Raw genomic sequence first — 23,997 nt, forward strand, 5'->3', positions numbered from 1 at the left:
GTAACATTTCGTAAGTAGCTGAAGAGGCTAGTTCATTCACATCCTTGGAATTCTATGTGCTATCCACTTTATGTTCAACCTTTTCAGCAACCCTAGCAGCTTATATTATTTTCTACTATCCAAGTGAAAAAAACTGAGCCTAATCAGGACTGTTCTTCTTCAATCCTTCATACTCCCTCCCTTTACATATCCTATGTTGCTTCCGGTTATACCATGCCCAGAATTCACAGATGGGGTCTTCCAACAATCCTCCTGCCACCTCCCCTCCATTAGACTTGGTACTCTTCAAGGGGTTTTGAAGAGCCTTGAATGAGTAGCATATAATACAAATTGCTGGTGGTTCTGCTCTGGCCTTTTACTGAAGTACTAATAAGTAGATTTTGCTCAATCTTGGTGAACAAGTCTTATGTTGAGCTTTGTTTCTTCTTGATTTTGGGTACTGCCTTCTGCTCAACCTTCTCAGGACAGATGTCCTGCTGAACTTGTTTCTGCATCTTGCTGCCATACCACGCCCATACAGACTGCCTGACCAGACCTCTACCTATTGTGTACCTATTGCCTTTTCCTCCTCCCCACACTCTGCTTTGTCCACTTGTAGGCCCTCCACTGACAAAAACCACCTGCTTACTAGAGCCTCTGCCTAATGGTTGTTGGCTTTTTCAATGTGCCAGTGGCCAAGGCAGATTTTGTCCCTGCTGGAGTATCGTCGGATCTGCAGCATACTCCCTGTATTAGCTCTGTCAGAACTATTGGTCCTTCCAAATCTGTCCATCTTGCCAAAAACAAAGCTCTAGTTCTGGGATCTGAAGTCTGTTTATGTTGGAACCCTCTTAACTCCTTTAGTGACCATTAATGCGAGCTGATAAGTGAATATTTCACCCCCATCCTATGAAGACAGATGTGGATTCCATCATGGAACTGACTTACAATTACCATAGGAACATTTTCATATCTGTCCGTGTGGAGAACCTGTGAATCTGGAAATTTATCCATTTAGAAGATGCTTCTTGCTTCTGAATGGAGAAAGAGTTTCAAATGGCCATTTCAACTCATGCTCAAAAAAGCCAAAATGAGCACAGTTCACTCTGAAATAATAAAATTATTTATAAAATTGTATTGACTTCTCAAACTTTTAATGTTTGAATATTTTTCATCAGCTGTTGAGATAAAGATGCACACAGAAAGCAGAATTAACTAAATAGAAAAGTCAATTCTCTGACTAGAGTGGAAAACTGCATTATTTGAAATTCTCTTGCCTGTCTCCTATAAAAATGAAAACATGCAAAAATAACTTCTTATTTGCATATAAAATGCTTCATAAAATTGGTCTACAGCTTATCTCATGCTGTAAACACAGGGAAAGGAGAAAATACACATTTGTATGTACACCTTATATTGAAAAGTCTTATTAAACCCAAATTATGCATTTCCATTCAGGAAAAACTTCCCAAATAGAAAACTGCAGCCATTTTGTTTGGCAAGACATTCCAAAGGTTCACATGGTAGGAAGTATTCCACTACGTTTATATGAGCTGTTGGTTACATTGCAAAAAGAATGGTTTGGTTAAAATACTGCTTACTACTTGGGATCCTGAGGTGGGAGAATCACTTGAACCCAGGAGGCACAGGTTGTGGTGAACTGAGATCCTACTATTGGCCTCCAGCCGGGGTGACAGAGTGCGACCCTGTCTCAAAAACAAACAACAAACAAACAAACACACTTAGCCTCCTGTGGAGTGTGGCTATACTACTGTGAAAGTATCATTTTTGGGGTATCTAAATGTGAATCTGGGAAAACTCTTTAAATCAAGATCTCAACTAAGACTGGCTGATATCCAGAACCTACAAAGAACTCAAACAAATTTACAAGAAAAAAACAACCTCATCAAAAAGTGGGCAAAGGCTATGAACAGACACTTCTCAAAAGAAGACATTTATGCAGCCAAAAGACACAGGAAAAAATGCTCATCATCACTCACCGTCAGAGAAATGCAAATCAAAACCACAATGAGATAGCATCTCACACCAGTTAGAATGGCAATCATTAAAAAGTCAGGAAACAACAGGTGCTGGAGAGGGTGTGGAGAAATAGGAACACTTTTCCACTGTTGGTGGGACTGTAAACTAGTTCAACCCTTGTGGAAAACAGTGTGGCAATTCCTCAAGGATGTAGAACTAGAAATACATTTGACCCAGCCATCCCATTACTGGGTATATACCCAAAGGATTATAAATCATGCTGTTATAAAGACACATGCACATGTATGTTTATTGTGACACTATTCACAATAGCAAAGACTTGGAACCAACCCAAATGTCCATCAATGACAGACTGGGTTAAGAAAATGTGGCACATATACATCATGGAATACTATGCAGCCATAAAAAAGGATGAGTTCCTGTTCTTTGTAGGGACATGGATGCAGCTGGAAACCAACATTCTCAGCAAACTATCACAAGAACAGAAAGCCAAACACCGCATGTTCTCACTCACAGGTGGGAATTGAACAATGAGAACACTTGCACACAGGAAAGGGAACATCATACACTGGGGCCTGTTGAGGGGTAGGGGGAGGAGGGGGATAGCATTAGGAGATATACCTAATGTAAATGACGAGTTAATGGGTGCAGCACACCAATATGGCACATGTATACATATGTAACAAACCTGCACATTGTGCACATGTACCCTAGAACTTAAAGTATAATAAAAAAGAGAAAAAAAAAGACTGGTCGATACCTTTAAAAGACAACTAAAAGATATTTTTTGTTTACCTGAGTATACTTTGAATTTGATTTTTTTGTTATAAAAATTATCTTACTATTCAATCGTAGCATCCATACAGAAAATTGCACAACTTAGAAGTATGTAGCATGATGAATTTTATGCTGCAAATATGTAATATCCACTCAGATAAAAGAAAAAAGAACATTACCATTCCAAAAGCACCCATCTTATTCCTTCCTTAGAGAATCCCTACTTGCACAATGGTAAGCATCATCATGATTTTGAACTCTATAAATAAGTTTTGTCTGTTCCTTGATGTTTATGTAAATATAAAATTTATATATAAAAACACAATGTATTGTGTTTTTGTTTCTGTCTTTAAAAAAACTCAATAATATATTTTTGACATCCATGCATGTTGTTATTTTTAGCAGTAGTTTTATATTTTTGTTATTTTGCTCTATAGTATTCTATCATATGGAGTTATCAGAATTGATATTTGCATTCTATTGTTGATATTTGAATTGTTTTAATTTTTACTATTACATTTCTTTTGGAGCATATATTGATGTATTTATTTTAGGAATTATATCAAGAGTAGAATTATTGGACATAGGATATATGTATAATCAACTTTAATAATATTGACAAATAGTTTTCCAGTATTTGGACCAGTGTAGACTCTACAAGCCGTTCTAATTGCTTCACATCCTTGCCCACACCTAGTATGGTCAATCTTCTTAATTTTAGTTATTGTGGTGGATATGTAGTGGTATTTTATTATTATTATTATTATATTTTTATATAATTATATAGTTATTATTTTACTGATGACAACTGTTTATTTTACTAATGACTAATGACGTTGAGCCGTTATATGTTTTTTTTTGGCCCTTTGTAGTTCCTCTTTTCTGATGTGGCTATGTAAGTCTCTTTCCCAGTTTTTCTATTGCATTGTCTTTTTCTTGTTGGGTTTCAGGATTTCTGACAACTCCTTTGCTGGATAGATCCATTGTAAGTACACTCTTTCATTCTGTGGATTATCTTTAATGTCTTAGTTTTAAAGCTGCTTAACATAGTCATGATTTCCTTGCTTTGGTTATTAGTAGTTTCTGTATCCTGTTTAAGAAATCTTTGCTTACCCAAAGCCATTAAAATATTCCCTTATGTTTTCTTTTAAAAAATTGTGAAAAGAGTAGAGTCAAGATTAATTTTATTTCTATACGGATATCTAATTGACCCAGTACCATTTGCTTTATCATTGTAAAGACCATTATTTCTCTAGTTTACTGCTACCTGTTTTATAAATCAGGTGATTTGTATATGCATGGGTCTATTTCTAGATTTTTTAATTCTCCTCCTTTGGTCTCTTTGTTTATCTTACAATCTTATTATATTTCTATGATATGTATATTAGATAGTGAATCTAAAACTTAATTCTTTCTAAAGGTTACCTTGACCACATTTAATCATTTGTATTTTCACATAAATTTTAAAATTATCTTGTGAATTTGCAAAAAAAAAAAAATCTGCTGAGATTTTAATTAGAATTGCCTTGTATATATAGATCAATTTGAGCAATACTGAATTTGCTTTATCTCTTCATGGATTGAGGTCTTTAATTTCTTTCAATACTTTTTTGGTAAATTTTAATCTGAAATTTATGCATATTTTTATTAGATTTAGTCCTTGATAGTTAATGTTTTGGTTGGTATTGAAAGTGGTTTGAGTTTTGACATTTTATTTTCAAATTGCTACTTTGAAATTTTTAACTTTATTTTTTTCTTTTGTATTTTTATATACTTTAAAACATGTTTATATTTATCTTCTACCAGTGAATATAAAAGTGACCATGTAAAATTTACTTTTTAATTCCAATAGTTTATTTGGAAATGCTTTTGAAATATGTACATATAGAGTGATGCCATTTGCAAATAACAGCAGTTTAATTTTTTTCTTTCCAATTCTTATATCTTTTATTTTTCTTGACTTAGTTTATGAGCTATGATTTTCTTTTACAATGTTGAGATAGATATAATGTGTAAAATAAATGATCTTTGTCTCATTTCTAATCTCAGAGGAATGATACCGTATCCTTTATCATAGTAAGAAAGCTTCATTCCATTGTTAATTTTCTAAGAATTATTATCATATATAGATGTTGACTGTTAAAAATGTTTTTCAGTATTTGTTAGATGATTTTATGATTTTTCTCTTTTATCACATCCATGTGATAATTTACAATGATTTTAGAATATTAAACCAACCTTGCATTCCATAAGTATAGCCAATGTGTTTTTTATTTTATTTCTTACATATTTTTTCAAGATGTATTCCCTGGATTTGTCTGTGAATATTTTATTCAAGAATTTGAGATCTCTGCTATTTATCTTACCACAGATAGAATGTCACTGCATGCCCCTGATCACTGGATTCCTAAAAGCTCTACTGCAGTGGTAGATCCCTGAGTCTTCATAGAATTTATCTCCCAGACTCTGGAGCATTTATGTCATGCCAACACCTCCAATGGGCTAGCTATATTTTGCTCATTTTGCCTGATCAGCATAATGTTATTAATATAATGGATCAATGTAAATATCTGATATGTCCAGATTTCTATATTGTATACTATATAATGCTAGATTTTATACTATGTTGTTCTACCAAATAAATTTTCAGTATTCCTTAGGCATTCTGAAGTATCTATCTAGTTTTTACAGGAGCTAGATGGGTGAATTAAGCAGGGATTTAATAGGGACCACGACCCCTACATTGTTTAGATCTTTAAAATTGTTATCCATGGCATGAAATTTTGTTTTTGGTTTGCCATCTTGCTATCTTCACTATCAAGATCTGTCCTTCTCACTTTACCAGTTGTTATAGTACTTGCAACCTTCAGATTCTCACAATTAAGCACTACCACCTTGCATTTTGGTTTTAGGTCTCTTCATTCTCATTGATATTAATAAACCATGCTCTGGAACTGCTCTCTTACTGTCATCCCTGGCCTGCTGAGAAAAGCCACTGAGGACTTTCTTAGTGTTGCTGGTGCCCATGGTGCCCATCTGCTAGCACATTCTTTATGGTCTTGGTGAATTGTTTGTCACTTGGGCTCTTCTGTAGAACATAATTCTATTGTGGGTCTTCTGGACTCATATAATATATTCATTCCACCAGGCTCACTTTACTCAGCTTCTTTACTTCCTTCTATGTCTGCTACAGTAACTCCAGCATTTCAACTTAACTCAGTATGTGCTATCCTTTTCCCCAGATTTCTAAGAGCCACTCTAGCAGAGAATTTGCCTCAATCTCTGGGGTCTTTGCCAGGGTGCTAAATCCTGTATTCCAAGAAAGTGCCTAAAATTTAATGAATTCTTCATATCTCATCTTAAGTTCTAGCCTGCTTGATCAAGTACCCTTAATATCCAACCAAAAGATATTCTTCTGGCTCGTGTTAGTACATGATAGCTAATTATTCCTTCTACCCTCAGGCTTTGGTCTCTTTTTTCTCCTATTAGGCCCCGAATTATTCTGTGTCAGGTTACACAGAGATTTAACTCTAGTTATTGGCCTGATGCCCAGCAGAGGTGTGGACAGATCCTGAGGAGCCTCCCCTTGCATTATAGGGGAGAGGTCTCTGCAGTGATTTTCTGTATAAGGAGAAGTGATATCTCTTAAAAAGTGAGGGTCTGGCTAGCTCTATAGTCTCTAAGGATTTGTGGAAGTCTACAGAGCCAAAATCCTTGGGATCAACCACCTAGGTGTCCTCATACCACATGTCAGGTCCCTAGGTTTTCCCAACAGTATCCTGACATTAGCATAACAGGCTTCCCTTGCTTGAGCACTTAACCATCTCTGAAGTATCGCTACCTTTAATATCAGATTCTGAGTTTGCTTCTCAGCTATTTCTGCTCTGTCATTCTAAGAGATAACAGCCCTCTGTCAGCTATCAAAATGGCCCTCTCTAGCCTCACACTTAGCCCTGTTTGTTAACTGTTAAACACTATAAGTCTCCTATGATCTCTCTTCTGGGTATCAGTGCAACTGATTAATAAGAAGACATCTTAACTGTCCTCATATGTCTCATTTCCCCATATTTCTCAGATGCTAAAATCATCACACTGGAAAGGGTGTTGTTCACCCTTAGGACCTTTTTCCATGTCACTATGGGAAAATTCTTTAGCAATTGGATTACCGTCTTGTGCCAAGGATTTACATGCCACTTAGGTTGGGGTTTTCCACCAGACATTTGGTGAATGATTCAATCCCAGAACCTTATTTTATATTAAGATTTTACTGTATTTTCTTTGATTAATCTCAGTAACAGCTGTGTCACTTTCAGTCTTCTGGGAAGCTGACTCCAAGACAGAATTTGAACTGCAACAGGTTCATGAAAGATATAGGGGATAGAGAGCAGGAGTAGGCAGAGAGAGACTGTGATACAGATCTCATGCCTATTAGAGGAGAGGAGGAACAAAGGAGGAGGATTGGGTGAAAAAGAGTATCGGACCAGTGCAGTTCTGAGATAGACTCAGCTAGGCTGTTAGGGAGCTGCAGGGAAAAGACTGCTTATTAGAAGGCTTCCACATTGGACTGGAGCAGCCTGGGAGAGTATATGGCCTCAGCACCTAGTGCTTCATTAGATTCCCTAAAGTGTGGCATTTGAAGGCTCTCTCTTGAAGGGAGATTATAGTGCATACCTCTTAGGCTACCCTTGCTTTCATGATAGCCATTTGCTGCCTTCAAACAGATGTTTTTATATTTTATCTATCTTTTCTAGTTGGTCCTAGTGGGAAGATTAATGTAACATACTATAATTTGCCATATCCATAAGTACTCTTTAATCTGATTTTTTTTTTTTCAGGCTGGAGTGCAGTGGGATGATCACAGCTCACTGCATCTTTGACCTCCTGGGCTCAAGCAATTTTCCCACTTCAGCCTCCTAAGTAGCTGGGACTACAAGCGTGAACCACTATACCTGACTAATTTTTGTAGAGATGGGGTTTTGCAATGTTGCAAAAAAGGTTGGTCTCAAACTCTTGAGCTCAAGTGATCCATCCACCTTGGCCTCCCAAAATGTTGGGACTACAGGTGTGAGTCACTGCGCCCACCCAAGTCTAATTTATTTTAATAAAATTTTAAATATAGTTAGATATCAAAGATTGGCAGTCATAAACCATTTCTATCTGGAAATTATTTGCAAAATGACATAAACTTAGTCAAACAAGAAAGGGTAAAGACAGTATTTTGGTTGATAATTTGGGTTTCTTTTTTCTTCTTAGTGGGGCCAAGCTTCTCTTGGACCTATTACCCAACACAGCCTAGCAGTCCACCAGAAACAGAACAAGTATAGGGAGAAATACTGCTAGCTCATGAAATTTTGGCCCTCAAATATCTTTTGTATTAGTCTTTCCAAGTTCTACCCTTCTAATTCCAGATTGATTTCCTCAATATTGAGGTTACCAATGGCTTTGTAAGGACTTGATGTAGAGGAGGGATTATAGGAGGGCAGAAGTCATGTACGTAATCTCTACTCATACAACATTGAGTCAGCTGAGGTCAAAAATTATTTTTTTTAATTATCTTTGTTTATAGGTTGAAGTTCATAATATATACCAGTTTCCGAAGTATTGAATGGAGAATGATGTAGTTGTTGGATAGGAGTAGGCTACGGTTCACTTAGGATGTATCTGGTAGTAATAGAAGAGACATGCAGTGACTTCTGGACTGTAGTTCTCTTTCTTTCATGAGCTTCTACACAGAGACATTTTATTATGGTAGGTAGTTGCTACCTGAAAGATACAAAAAACCTAACTTTAAAGTGAGAAGAAATTGTGAGGTTAGTTTTGAAGATGGGGAGCATAATTACAAAAATCATGAAATTATTGGGACACTGAATAGTGATGACAATGGTGCATTGGGTAATGGGGCAATGGTTAGTGGGAAATGTTAGAGAGAGAAATACAATGTAGTAAGAGTGGAATACTATGGATGATTGTCCAAATCTGGCCTCCTGCCTGTTTGTGTAAATAAGGTTTTATTGGAACACAGCCATACCTGTTTGCTTGCACATTGCCTATGGCTGCTTTCATGCCACAGAGCAGAGCTGAGTAGTTGCAAAAACAGGAATCATTTACTATCAGGCTCTTTACAGAAAATATTTATAACCTCAGAAGTGCTGGCTTACAGTAGCACGATGAAAATCAACATTACCAATTTCCAATTTTGTCTCAAGACAGAAAGACTTGTTTAGAAATTTCTTTTAATGTAGCTCCAATATTTTGGCAGCACTGGTTCTTACCTCTTTTACTCATCTAGATATTTCCTCCTCCCATAGCCTTTACTTTTTCCTGCTTCTTCCTTTTTCCTTCTTCATCTCCTCCTTCCATGGCATCTGCTTTCCTCCTTACATTCTTGTCTTCTTTTTATTTTCCTTTCCCCTGCCATCTTTTTCTTCTCTTTCTAGTTAAGACTCTTAATTGCCCAACATTTCTGCTATGTTGTTAATAACCTGTAAAAAGGGTTGAGATTGCAGATCCAACATACTTAGCCTTTAATATGTCTTTGTTCAAAACTAGGATTTGCAGTACCACATGTTCTGAAGGCAGAGCACCCCTCTGCCTGCCTTTAAAGTACAGAATCCCACAGTGAATTTCACACTAAATCCACTCACATCACTTGCTTTGGCTGCATCTTGCTATACCAGTTTATGTGAGTGTCACCACCTGCAGTTTAAATAATGGACAATTTCACTGGCTCAGCAGAGCCTCTGGCTTTCATGTCATATTTCTTCCATGCCTCCTATAAAGAAATGCCTATTTTTTTCTCCCCTAGGTTATTACAAATCTAGTCACTATTACAGAAGCACAATTTTCTAGTCACTTCAGTTTTGCTTATATTGATTTTTAGCTCTATTTTATTTACATTGCTTTTAAAGTAGTATGTGGGCATTTTCATCCGTACAGGTGACTTGATAAAAGAACATTGTGCTCTTTGTACATACAGTAGTAGTACCCCTTTTTCCAAAGGGGATATGTTCTCAGACCCTCGGTGGATCCTAAAACCATAGACAGTACCAAACTCTCTACATATTATGTTTTGCCCTATACATACATACGTATGATAAAGTGTAATTTATAAATTAGGCAGAGTAAGAGATTAACAACAATAACTAATAATAAAATAAAACAATAATAATAATATACTATAATGAAAGTTATGTGAATGTAGTCCCTCCTTCTCTCAAAATATCTTACTCTACTGCAGGTAACTAAAATCATGGAAAGTGAAGTTGTGAATAAAGGGGCACTACTGTACTCAGCTAGCATTTTTTTCTCATTTGAAACCCTTATTTTAATTCAGTAGTATGGTATTTTAAATTTAAGTAGTAAGTGCTTCCTGTAAGAGATTTTATTATCGCATGACTTACATTATGATTACTAGCATTTATCATGAACTACCAAAATAAAGAGGATCTGTGGACTGTCAATTTAGTTAACCTAAGTTCAATAGTACGCAACTCTATGTTCCCACACATCCTGGCCTCATTTTCTATTCAATAAGCACCTACGTTTTGCTTAGCAGATTGAAAAGAAGTCACACAGTACCACAAACTTTTTCTTAAATCATTTTTGGAAAAATTAAGTTATAAACAAAGAAAAAGTAAAATGCATATTATAAGCAATTAGAGATTCTAACACCATTTAAAATAACATTATTTTTAGTAATATGCCCCTGTTAAAATTTCAGTGTAGGTCTCACATTAAAATGTTAAAGGGATTTCAACTACTTAGGCAACAACGATATGCAAGATGTCTTCATTGTATGTTCTATTGGATACTAATTTTAGAGGTGTTCATGAAAAGACTTAACTGATGTTAGGTCTGGTGCAGAAGAAGAAAAGGTTGCTTTAGGGATGTTGCTTTTGGAATACTGAGAATTTCATGAACATTCCAATTTGAAAGAGGGGTGGTCCAGAACGGTCATGCAAGATTAATTACGTCCTTCTTTTATGGATTTCCGAACTTGCTTTGGCTAATGCCAAGCAATTTTGGAGAAGCCAATAGGAGAGCTTCAGGCACTGAGTATGAACCAACATTGACCCTGAGAACCCCATGAACTCCCTCAAATAAAACAAGGTCACCTTTCTTAAACCCTTTAACTCCTTTGAATTAAGATCCCAGAAAATATTAATATTTACATGATTTATATATATATTTTTAAGATGGAGTCTTGCTGTGTCTCCCAGGCTTGAGTGCCACTAGTGGCACAGTCTCGGCTCACTGCAACCTCTGCCTCCTGGGTTCAAGCAATTCTCCTGCCTCAGTCTCCTGAGTAGCTGGGATTATACACCCAGTAAATTTTTGTATTTTTAGTAGAGACGGGATTTTGCCATGTTGGCCAGGCTTGTCTTGAACTCCTGACCTCAGGTGATCACCCACCTCGGCCTCCCAAAGTGTTGGGATTACAGGCATGATCCATTGCGCCAGGCCAATTTCTAATTTTACATTTAAATATTGCTTTAATCAACATCCATGTCCATTATTTTTTCCCTAGAGTAAACTCATAGAAATGGAACTTTGAGGTCAAAATGTATACATATTTTTGAAGCCCTTGGTACTTGTTGCAGAAATGCACATTAGAAAATTTGTAACAATTTACTATTTAGAAAATTTGTATCAATTTACTATCCACCAGCATTATGTGAATTAAGGCATTCTATTCCCTACTTCTCATCCAACCTTCTGATGTTTATTACTTTTCAAAAGCATTTGTCAGCCTGATAAAGATATTAATTTAATTAATTTATTATGTACTTATTAGTATATTAATTCATGTATTATATTAATTTGTGTGTTTTTCATAATAGTATAGTCAATTTTCATATTTTTCTGGCACCTAAATATTTCTGACTTCTCTTGTGGCATTTCTTCAATTTGTTTAACTTTTTCATTGCTTTCCTATTGTTCGTCTGTGTCTATCGGCTCTAATCTATGTTTAGAAGAACTTCTTCCAACATTTTAAGAGTGACAGAGTTAGTCAGACCAACAAAGCACTTTCTAATAGTTAGAATTATTCAGAAGTAGAATAGGTTATTTTTTGAGGCAGCAAACTTCTTGCTGGAAGCATCTATCTTTGGAGATTCCTCCAGTTGCTAGTGGTTTGTAATGAATCATTTCAGCTGTCAATTCTACTTCTGAAGCTCTAAGATCCCTTTGACTTTTCATACGAAACATTTTACGCTTTAGTGCCTTGTTTGTTCCCTGGATGAATTAAAATATTAATATGTGTCCATATAGGTGAGTATAGTTTGGAAACACTAGTCCCTTTATAGGAAGTAAGAGCCAGTAAGATAACTTTTGGTAACTTACTTGAGCCTGGACTAATGTCCACCCATAAACCCAGCAAGTGAGTTGCTCTTCTTCCATGGAAGCTCAGACAATGACACAGCATGTGCAAAGCTTTGCTTTCATTTACACACCCATTTGAAATAATACAGTAAGGCAACACCAAAGGCAATTATCATTTTGACATGAAATGTAACGTTAGTTTTTTCCACTTTTAACATAAACAGTGCATTTATAGTCTGCTTAACACTAAAAGGTAATTTTCTCCTAATGAACAGAAGAGTTGTAAAAAAACAGTGTTATGATATAGGAAGAGTGGTGACTAACTGTTTTTAATGGAATTATGCATGCTTGATTCTTATTATCATAATTAGCTTTTCTCATGTTATGAGTTTTGTGGGTTTGTGTTGTAGTAGAGTACTAAATCACTAGCAGCCTCATCGGGGTCTGGAAAAAAAGTTCAAGCCAAATGAACTTTCCCATATGGATATAAAAGAAACTGCCATAAATGAACATGAGAGTTTTTTTCCCATGCTCATGTAGTGCCTAAATTGACCTTCTCTTTGCTAATGGCTACAGTTACATCATATTTGGAGAAGACAAAGTTACCAAGGTAAAAAAACAAAATTGAATGTGCTATCAGGTCACCTTTTCTTATCTCTTTCCCTTTAATTCTTATTTTCTGTGAGTTAATTTGGAATCCTTCCTATGGTGGGATGAATTATTTTATAAGTTGAGGCAAGAAAGGAAAAATAAAAGTATATTAAAAAGATAAGTATACATAAAAAAGAAATTAAAAACACAGAGGCCAGGCTTTGCCTACAGGTCTCATTATACACCAAGGACTATTGCAAGCATACTTCCAATGATATAAAAAAAATTCTCTTGGGGCGTTTTTGTCATTTAGGTGGCTCTTGTATCACCATCATTTTGTACCATTAATGCCATCAACCATCACTTAAGGTGCTATTCTGTATAAAATAGGTTAAAATTGATGCATTTTTGAAATCACAGTTTGATGTGGATGCCAATGGTAGTGATAAATATTAGGTCCTTACCTAATTAGGTCATATTAGGACCAGTGTACCAGGGTCCTGGGCTTTGCCATTTACGCATGTTACATGATCTCATTTAATTATCATAACAATTCAACGAGGTAGATGCTATTATTAGCATTCGTTTAATAGATGAGGAATCTGAGGCTCAGAGTAGTTTAATAACTTGACCAAATAAGAAATAGAATGGGGATAGGAGCTTAGTTCTGATTTCAGAGCCTATATTCTTTTTTTTTTTTGAGATGGAGTCTTGCCATTTTGCTCAGGCTGGAGTGCAGTGGCACAATCTGGGCTCACTGCAACCTCCACCTCCTGGGTTGAAGCGATTTTCCTGTCTCAGACTCCCCAGTAGCTGGGACTACAGGCATGTGCTGCTATGCCTAGCAATTTTTTTTGTTTTTTTGTATTTTTAGTAGAGACAGGGTTTCACCATGTTGGCCAGGCTGGTCTGGAACTCCTGTCCTCAGGTGATCCACCCACCTTGGCTTCCCAAAGTGCTGGGATTGCAGGTGTGAGCCACAGCACCTGGGCCAGAGCCTATAGTCTTCATCAGTATGCTTTATTAACTAGCCACAAACCATTCCAGAGGGAAGAACTTGAAAACTGACAAACATAAAGGAAACATTAAAAATGTAAACCGTTTGGGAGGCCGAGGCGGGCAGATCACGAGGTCAGGAGATCGAGACCATCCTGGCTTGGACACAGTGAAACCCCGTCTCTACTAAAAATACAAAAAAATTAGCCGGGCGGTGTGGCAGGTGCCTGTAGTCCCAGCTACTCGGGAGGCTGAGGCAGGAGAATGGCGTGAACCTGGGAGGCAGAGCTTGCAGTGAACTGAGACTGCGCCATTGCACTCCAGCCTGGGTGATAGAGTGAGAGTCCATCTCAAAAAAAAAAAAAAAAAAAAAATGTAAACCGTGTATTCATTTAGAAAGTCAAGGGCTAGCATGTAAGCAGATGAGAACACAGAATGGGGCTTTGATAACAATGGTGATGGATCACATGGAATAAGCCACCCTGGGCAGTACTGTTAAGTAGGCTCAGTTTCAACTTGGAATCTTCTCAAGTTTTCCTTTCATCCTTACCCTATGTCTGTCTACCTCCCTCCCTCCCTCCCTCCCTCCCTCCCTCCCTCCCTTCCTTCCTTCCTTCCTTCCTTCCTCAGGGAGATGTCCCCTAGAATTCAAAGGCCTTTGCTAAGTTTTGGTGATAATATTGAAGGTTTATACCATCGTAATATTCCTTTCTTTATATTCTGTATATTATTCTTAAGCTGTATACACGAAGCATAACAGTTTATATATATAAAAGTTGGCTGGAAGTTTTCAGTCCCTCTCTCTAAAGCTCCCAGAAGTGAATTCAAATTTCACAACCCATGAAAGCCCATGAAAGAATCTTGGATCATATTCAAGGAAGTCATTAAGGATTTATTAGAGCACAAATGCATCAAGTTTTAGTTTTCTTAAAATGGGCTGTGAACTACAAAGGCCCCTGAAACTAAAATAGAAGCTGGAGGAAGAGATAATAGGGAGTAAAGGGAGTAACTTATGTTAAATCAGGAGACAGGGTATTTGTAATTGTTCTAGAGATTAATCTGAAGTAGTGAAAGGAATATGGACAAGAAAGCCCACTTAAGTGGATTCTCATTCTGGTAAGATCAGTGACAAGTTAAATGATCTTGAGCAAAGTAAATGACCATGGTTCATCTGAAAAATGAAGTTGATAATGTATTCCTCATTGCATTTTTTGAGGGCTAAATATTTTAATATCTAAAATATTTAATACTAAACAGTGCCTAGCAAATGAAAGGTGCTGAATGATGGTTTCCACCTTCCTTTGCTTTTTCATATCTTCCTGGTGGTGAAAATAAGATGCTCCTCACAAGCAGGAGACTGGTGACTGCTTGGTTCTAAAAAGTATTAGTCAGTTTGTGAAAGATTATCAATAAAATTATAGATAACACTCACTGAAGCCATTGCATCCTTTCTGAGCAGTTCTGTGCTAGCTATTCTTATATATAGCTCCTAATTCAAGCTTACAATGTGCTTGCAAGGTAGGTGCAATCATTCCCTACTTACAGAGGAGAAATAGAATGTGTGTAACGTGCCCCAGATCACTGAGTGCACACCTGGGCTTAACCAGGGCCAACATTCATATCCAGATATTATTAAACTGTAAAATTAGTGTTCTTTCCACTCAAACATGTACTTGCATTAAAGACTATTTTACTAAGATATTAGTGGACAACTGAGATTACAAGACTACATTTTGTTATTTACCTTATTCTCACTTTTTTCTAAGCTTTTAATTTTTTAAAATTTGATTTTGTAATATTTGACTCGTGTAGGAAAGTCATATGCATCATACGTGGTTATGAAGCAAGATAACAAAAACACTTGTGAATCCATCCCTGGCTAAGACATCTCTGAACTTTTTCTTTTTTTGCATTTTAAAGATTTTGTTTCTTTATTTCTTCTAAAAAATATAAAGGGATACATGTGCAGAGCATGCAGACTTGTTACATAGGTATACGTGTGCCATGGTGGTGTGTTGCACATATTGACCCATCCTCTAAGTTCTGTCTTCAACCCCTGGTGTGTGTTGTTCCCCTCTCTGGGTCCATGTGTGCTCAGTGTTCAACTCCCACTTATGAGTGAGAACGTGCAGTGTTTGGTTTTCTGTTCCTGTGTTAGTTTGCTGAGAATCATGGCTTCCAGCTTCATCCATGTCCCTGCAAATGACATGATCTCATTCCTTTTTATGGCTGCATAGTTATCCATGGTATATATATGCTGCATTTTCTTTATTTAGTCTATCACTGGGCATTTGGGTTGGTTCCATGTCTTTGCTATTGTAAACAGTGCTGCAGTAAATATACATGTGCATGTGTTTTTATAGTAGAGTGATTTATATTCCTCTGTGTATATACCCAGTAATGGAATTGCTGGGTCAAATGGTATTTCTGTTCTAGATCCTTGAGGAATTGCCATACTGTCTTCCAGAATGGTTGAAGTAATTCACATTCCCACCAACAGTGTAAAAGCATTCCTATTTTTCCATCTTTTGTTTCCTGACTTCTTAATAATCGCCATTCTGTCTGGTGTGAGACGGTATCTCATTGTGGTATTGACTTGCATTTCTCTGATAATCGGTAATGTTGATCTTTTCTTCACGTTTGTTGGCATAAATGTCTTCTTTTGAGAAGTGTCTGTTCATATCCTTCACTCACTTTGGATGGTTTTTTTTTTTTTTCTTGTAAATTTCTTTAAGTTCCTTGTAGATTCTGGACATTTGACCTTTGTCAGATGGGTAGATTGCAAAACTTCTCCCATTCTGTACGTTGCCTGTTCACTCTGATGATAGTTTCTTTTGCTGTGCAGAAGCTCTTTAGTTTAATTAGATCCCATTGGTTAATGTTGGCTTTTGTTGCAATTGCTTTTGTTGCAATTGCTTTTGGTGTTTTAGTCATGAAGTCTTTGCCCATGCCTATGTCCTGAATGGTATTGCCTACGTTTTCTTCTAGGTTTTTTATGGTTTTGGATTTTACATTTAAGTCTTTAATCCATCTTGAGTTTATTTTTGTGTAAGGTGTAAAGAAGGGGTTCAATTTCAGTTTTTTGCATCGGGTTAGCCAGTTTTCCCAGCACCATTTACCACATAGGAGATCCTTTCTCCGTTGCTTGTTTTTGTCAGGTTTGTCGAAGATCAGATGGTTGTAGATGTGTAGTGTTATTTCTGAGGTCTCTGTTCTGCTCCATTTGTCCATATGTCTGTTTTGGTACTAGTATCATGCTATTTGGGTTACTGTAGCCTTGTAATATAGTTTGAAGTCAGGTAGCTCGATTCCTCCAGTTTTGTTCTTTTTGCTTAGGATTGTCTTGGCTATATGGGGTCTTCTTTGATTCTATATGAAATTTAAAATAGTTTTTTTTCTAATTCTGTGAAGAATGTCAATGGTTGATGGGAATAGCATTGAAACTATAAATTACTTTGGGCAGTATGGCCATTTTCATGATATTGATTCTTCCTATCCATGATTTCCATTTGTTTGTGTCCTCTTTTATTTCCTTGAGCAGTGGTTTGTGTTCTCCTTGAAGAAGTCCTTCGCATCCTTTGTTAGCCGTATTCCTAGATATTTTATCCTCTTTGTAGCAATTGTGAATGGGAGCTCATTCATGAATTGGCTCTCTGCTTGCCTATTGTTGGTGTAAAGGAATGCTGGTGATTTTCACACATTGATTTTGTATCCTGAAACTCTGCTTAAATAGCTTATCAGTCCAAGAAGTTTTTGGGCTGAGATGATGGGGTTTTCTAAGTATACAGTCAGGTTATCTGCAAACAGAGACAACTTGACTTCCTTTCTTCCAATTTGAAAACGCTTTATTTTTTTCTCTTGCCTGATTGTCCTGGCCAGAACTTCCAATTCTATGTTGAATAGGAGTGGTGAGAAAGGGCATCCTTGTCTTGTACCTGTTTTCAAAGGGAATGATTCCAGTTTTTTCCCATTCAATATGATATTGGCTGTGGGTTTGTTATAAATAGCTCTTATTATTTTGAGGTATGTTCCATCAATACCTAGTTTATTGAGAGTTTTTAACATGAAGGGATGTTGAATTTTATTGAAGGCCTTTTTTGTATCTATTGAGATAATCATGTAGTTTTTTTCTTCCATTCTGTTTATGAGATGGATTACATTTATTGATTTGTGTATGTTGAACCAGCCTTGCATCCCAGGGATGAAGTCAATTTGATCATGGTGGATAAACTTTTTGATGTGCTGCTGGATTCAGTTTGCCAGTATTATATTGAGGATTTTTGCATTGATGTTCATCAGGGATATTGGTCCAAAATTTTCTTTTTTTGTGGTGTCTTTTCCAGGTTTTGGTAAGAGGATGATGCTGGCTTCATAAAATGAGTTAGGTTAAGAGTCTCTCCTTTTCAGTTGTTCAGAATAGTCTCAGAAGAAATAACGCTGCTCAGAAGCTGGTAGCAGCTGCTCTTTGTATTTCTGGTAGAATTCAGCTGTGAATCTGTCTGTTCCTGGGCTTTTTTTTTTTTTTTTTTTTCTGGTTGGTAGACTATTAATTACTGCCTCAATTTCCGCGCTTGTTATTGGTCAATTCAGGGATTTGATGACTTTCTGGTTTGGTCTTGGGAGGGTATATGTGTCCAGGAATTTATCCATTTCTTCTAGATTTTCTAGTTTATTTGTGTAGTGGTGTTTATAGTATTCTCTGATGGTAGTTTGTATTTCTGTGGGGTTAGTGGTGATATCCCCTTTATCATTTTTTATTGTGTCTATTTGATTCTTCTACCTTTTCTTCTGTATTAGTCTAGCTAGCAGTCTTTCTATTTTGCTAATTTTTTCAAAAAGCCAGCTCCTGGATTTGTTGATTTTTTTGAAGGGTTTTTCATGTCTCTATCTCGTTCAGTTATTTTCTGATCTTAGTTATTTCTTGTCTTCTGCTAGCTTTTGGATTACTTTGCTCTTGCCTCTTTAGTTCTTTTAATTGTGATGTTAGGGTGTTGATTTCAGATCTTTCTACCTTTCTGATGTGGGTGTTTAGTGCTATAAATTTCCCTCTTAGTAATGCTATAGCTGTGTCCCAGAGATTCTGGTACATTGTCTCTTTGTTCTAATTGGTTTCAAAGAACTTCTTGATTTCTGCCTTAATTTCATTATTTATTCAGGAGTCATTTAGAAGCAGGTTGTTCATTTCCATGAAATTGTGTGGTTTTAAGTGAGTTTCTTAATCCTGAGTTCTATTTTCATTGCACTGTGGTCTGAGAAACTGTTTGTTATGATTTCAGTTCTTTTGCATTTGCTGAGAAGTGTTTTACTTCCAATTATGTGGTCAATTGTAGAATAAGTGCCATGTGGCACTGAGAATAATGTATATTCTGTTAATTTGGGGTATAGAGTTCTGTAGATGCCTGCTAGGTCCACTTAATCCAGAGCTGAGTTCAAGTCCTGAATATCCTTGTTAATTTTTTGTCTTGTTGATCTAATATTGACATTGGGGTGTTAAAGTCTCCCACTATTATTGGGTGGGAGTCTAAGTCTCTTTGTAGGTCTCTAAGAACTTGTTTTATGAATCTGAGTGCTCCTGTATTGGGTGCATATATATTCAGAATATTTAGCTATTTGGTTATTTTGCTCACTGGTTGTTGCAGTTTCTTCATAGTGTCATTGGTCTTTATATTTTTGTTTGTTTTTACGGTGGCTGGTACTGGTTTTTCTTTTCCATATTTAGTGCTTCTTTCAGGAGCTCTTGCAGGGCAGACCTGGTGGAAAAGAAATTCCTCAGCATTTGCTTCTCTGGAAAATATTTTATTTATCCTTTGCTTATGCAGCTTAGTTCGGCTGGATATGAAATTCTGGGTTGAAAATTCTTTTCTTTAGGGATGTTGAATATTGGCCCCCAATCTCTTCTGGCTTGTAGACCTTCTGCTGAGAGGTCCACTGTTAGTCTGATGGGCATCCTTTGATAGATGACCTGGACTTTCTCTCTGGCTACCTTTAACAATTTTTCCTTCATTTTGACCCTGGAGAATCTGGTGATTATGTGTCTTGGGTTTATCTTCTCATGGAGTATCTTAATGTTGTTGTCTGTGTTTCCTGAATTTGCATGTTGGCCTGTCTCTTTAGGTTGGGGAAGTTCTCCTGAATAATATCCTGAAGTGTGTTTTCCAGCTTGTTTCCATTCTCCTCCTCTCCTTCTGGTACTCCCATCAATCGGTCTTTTTATGAAGTTGCGTATTCTTGTAGGCTTTGTTCATGCCTTTTCATTCTTTTTTTTTTTCTCCATTCTTGTCTGCACATCTTATTTCAGTAAGGTGGTCTTCAGACTCTGATATCCTTTCTTCCACTTGTTCTATTCAGCTGTCGATACTTGTGTACGTTTCACGAAGTTCTTGTGCTATGTGTTTCAGCTCCATCAGGTCATTTATATTCCTCTCTAAACTGCTTATTCTACATAGCAGTTCCTCTAACCTTTTATCAAGGTTCTTAGCTTCTTTGCATTGGGTTAGAACATTCTCCTTTAGCTCATAAAAATATGGAACACTTGACAAATTTGCCCGTCATCCTTGTGCGTGGGTCATGCTAATCTTCTCTGTATTGTTCCAATTTTAGTATATGTGCTGCACATCTCTGAGCTTTTAAAACTTCTTGCCTGTTCCTCCCAGATTCTTTCTCTTCGTTGTTTCCTTGTTTGTAAAAAAGTTTATTTACATATGTAAATATCTCTAAACAATGCTTTGTTTTTTTTAGCATTTTCAAAATTGTTTCATGCCATCTTCAGTCTTCTGTGTTTAATGTTTTGACTTAACATAATGTCTCTCAGATACTTTCATGTTATTGCTTATGGTTATATTCATTTTTATCATGACATCATCTTCTACTACATACGTTTTTCAAATTTTATTTGTCCATTGTTTTTTAGATGGATATGGATTAATTTTTTTAAAAAAAATTATAACTGTAATACACAATGTTGAATACCCTTTGCTTAATGTTGTCCCTAAGACTTGGAAGTAATGTACTTATAAAAATTTTCTCAATCGAATGAGCATTAAATATTGGCTTATTGTGGTGTCAGGTTCATTTTCCTAATTATTAATGAGGGTGAACTTCTTTCTCAGTTTAAAAATACTGTTGTTTTAAGTTCAGGGGAACAAGTGCAAGTTTGTTACATAGGTAAGCGTGTATCATGGGGGTTTGTTGTACAGATTACTTCATCACCCAGGTATTAAGCCTAGTACTCATAAGTTATTTTTCCTGATCCTCTCCCTCCTCCCACCTCCACCCTCTGAAAGGCCCCAGCGTGTATTGTTTACCCTCCTCACCATGTGTCCATGTGTTCTCATCATTTAGTTCCCACTTATAAGTGAGAACATGCAGTATTTGGTTTTCTGTTCCTGTGTTAGTTTGCTAAGGATAATGGCCTCCTGTTCCATCCATGTTCCTGTGAAGAACATGATCTCATTCTTTATGGCTGCATAGTATTCCATGGTGTATATATACCACATTTTCTTTATCCAGTCTATCATGGATGGGCATTTAGGTTGATTCCATGTCTTTGCTATGGTGAACAGTGCTGCAATAAACATATGTGTGCATGTTTCTTTATAGCAGAATGATTTATATTCCTTTTTGTGTATATATCTAGTAATGCAATTGCTTGGTCAAATGATATTTTTGTCTTTAGGTCTTTGGGGAATCATTACACTGTATTCCACAATGGCTGAACTAATGTATAAGCATTCTTTTTTCTCCACAACCTTGCCAGAAATGGTTGGCTTTTAACTTTTTAATAACAGCCATTTTGACTGTTATTTGATGGTATCTCATTGTGGTTTGATTTGCATTTCTCTAATGATCAGTGATGTTGACCTTTTTCCTTATGATTGTTGGCCACATATATGTCTTCTTTTGAAAAGTGTGTTCATGTCCTTTGCCTACTTGTTTATATTTTTTATTTCTTGTAAATTGTTGAAAGTTCCTTGTAGATGTTGGATATTAGACCTTTGTCAGATGCATAGCTTGTAAAAATTTTCTCTCATTCTGTAGGTTGGCTGTTTACTCTGTTGATAGTTTCTTTTGCTGTGCAGAAGCTCTTTAGTTTAATTTGATTCCATTTGTGAATTTTTGCATTTGTTCAATTGCTTTTGGCATCTTCATCATGAAATCTTTAACCGTGCCTATGTTTTGAATAGTATTGCCTTGGTTGTCCTCCAGGGATTTTATTGTTTTGGGTTTTGCATTTAAGTCTTTAATCCTTTAATCTGTCTTAAGTTAATTTTTGTATATGGTGTAAGGAAGGAATCTAGTTTCTTCTGCATATGGCCAGCCAGTTATTCCAGCACCATTTATTGAATAGGGAATCCTTTTCCAATTGTTTGTTTCTGTCATGTTTGTTGAACATCAGATAGTTTTTTCTCAGTTTATTAGCAGTTAGTGTTTTCTCTTCCATGAAATCACCTATTCTTAGTTTTTGGCTATTTTCTGTTGGGTTGTTAGATTTTACAAAAATTAATTTGATTGAGTTCTTAAGATATGTTAGATATTAATCTCTATTTGTCACATGTGTTTAAAATATCTTCTCCTAGTGTTGATTTGCCTTTTTACTTTCTTTTCAATGCTTTGAAATGTATTATTATTCTTAATTTCTGTGTTGTAGAAATTATCAATCTTTTATTGTATGGTCAGTATTTTTAATTTTGATGAGGTTCAATTTATTAATTTTTTCCTTTTATGGATTGTGCTTTTGGTGTCAAGTCTTAAAAATATTTGACTAGCCCTATAACCTAAAATTTTGTACAATTAAGTGTGTGATGCGTTTTGAGTTAAGTTTTTTAAGCTGTGAAGTTTAGGTTGAGGTTTATGTTTTGCCTGTATTTTTCCAATTGCTTCAGCACCATTTGTCAAAAGACTCTCCTTCCTCCAATGAATTGCTTCTGTACCTTTTTAAAGAATCAGCTGAGTGTATTTGTGTTAGTTTATCTTGGGGTTCTTTATACTCTTCCATTGATCTATGTGTCTGTCCCTCCACTGATACCATGCTCTTGATTATTGTAGCTATAGAATAAACATCAATATTGGTTAAAGTGATTTCTTCCACTTTAAACCTCAATAGGATTTTGATAGGCATTGCGTTAAACCTACATCTTTACTATGTTGAGGCTTCCAATCCATGAACATAGTATGTCTCCATTTATTTAGAGCATTGACTAATTTCCTCAGTATTTTGTAATTTTTAGCATATAGATCCTGTACATGTTGTATTTCAAATACATCTAAGCGTTTCATTTTCTTTGGAACAATTGTAAATGGAATGGTGATTCTGATTTTGGTTGCTGCATATTTATTGTTAGTATATAGAAGTGTGACTGATTTTTCTGTATTGATCTGAATCCTTTGACCTTGCTGAACTCATTTGTTAATTCTAGGATCATTTTTGTAGATTTCTTGGGATACTCTATGTCGATAATTATGTCATCTACAAACACAGACAGTCTTTTTTTTCCCTTTCCAATTCGTATGCCTTTATTTTTTTGCCTTATTGCAGGGTCTAGGATTTTGAGTGCTGTAGTTTCTAAGAATTGTGAGAGCAGATATTGGACATTTTTACATTTTTTTCAATGTTGTAGGGAAAGCATTCAGCCTTTCACCATTAAACATGATGTTAGCTGCAGATGTAGATGCTTTTTATCAAGGTGAAGTTAGCACCTATCTTTCTTTTCCTCACTTGCTGACAGTTTCTAACATGAATGGTGTTGGATTTTGTGAAATGCTTTTGCCATGTCAGATGATATGACTAATTTGATTAGCATTTTTTTGTATTAAAAGATCCTTTTCTATTTTGAGATCATAAGGATATTCTATTTTGTTTTCTAAAAGTTTTGGAGTTTTACCTTTTACATTTATATATTTATTCCATTGGGAATTGATTTTGCCTATAGTGTGAGAAAGTGTGCAACTTAATTTTTTATAAGGATTGTTGATTATATCAGCTCTTTCATTGAATATATATCCTTTTGCCATATCTCTCATATGATTGGGTCTGTTTTGTTCTGTTGCACTGACTGATCTCTCTGCTCTGGGTTACTATTATATAGCTCTAATTATGTTAGTTCTGTAAGCCTTGAGATTATGTTGGGCAAATATCTACACTGTACTCTTCATCAGAAGTTTCTCCCCTAGTTTGTGATATTCATTTTCCATATAAGTTTTAGAATTGGCTACCATGTTTCTTGAAAAGCCTATCGGATTTTTAATCTGTAAACAATTTATGGAGATTGACATCTTTTTGATATTGAGTTCTGATACTTTCCATGAAAATAATATTCCCATTTATTTAGAGAT

General features: G+C 35.9%; 1 pseudogene; it reads right to left on the reverse strand.

The window, feature by feature from the left end:
* Nucleotides 1–20,182: 20,182 nt before the first annotated feature.
* On the reverse strand, nucleotides 20,183–20,279 carry LOC111522523 (annotated as a pseudogene).
* Nucleotides 20,280–23,997: the final 3,718 nt, after the last annotated feature.

This window comes from Piliocolobus tephrosceles, chromosome X (assembly GCF_002776525.5).
Source record: "Piliocolobus tephrosceles isolate RC106 chromosome X, ASM277652v3, whole genome shotgun sequence".
NCBI classification, from domain to species: Eukaryota; Metazoa; Chordata; class Mammalia; order Primates; family Cercopithecidae; genus Piliocolobus; species Piliocolobus tephrosceles.